This window comes from Mixophyes fleayi, chromosome 4, assembly GCF_038048845.1.
Source record: "Mixophyes fleayi isolate aMixFle1 chromosome 4, aMixFle1.hap1, whole genome shotgun sequence".
Taxonomy (NCBI): Eukaryota; Metazoa; Chordata; class Amphibia; order Anura; family Limnodynastidae; genus Mixophyes; species Mixophyes fleayi.
In genome coordinates, this window is record NC_134405.1 from 110153409 (window position 1) to 110153783 (window position 375).

The following is a 375-nucleotide window of genomic DNA, read 5'->3' on the forward strand; positions in this document are numbered from 1 at the left end:
AGCTGCTGCAGCGCCTCTCCTTTCACAAAACCTCTTACACCACAAGCATGTACCTTACCAATACCTCTCTGTTACCCATTCCACCCAGTGACTCCCAGCATGCTTCCTCCATACAAGCCCTTTAAGATTAATTCTCTTCATTTTGGCAAATGTTAATAAAATAAAATTACTTTAAAAATGAGATAATTATATAAATATTAAAATAACATTCAGACTTTCCAACATGATGGGGAATAAACTGTTGTAGAGCTCGAAGCCACAATAAGTGGGAACATTTTTCTTTGGCTCTGCTTGCAGCAAAATGCATGTATTTATTAGAGTAGGGAAATGTGTTACATTAGAGTAAAACCTTAAATGACCATGCTGTTAGAGCAA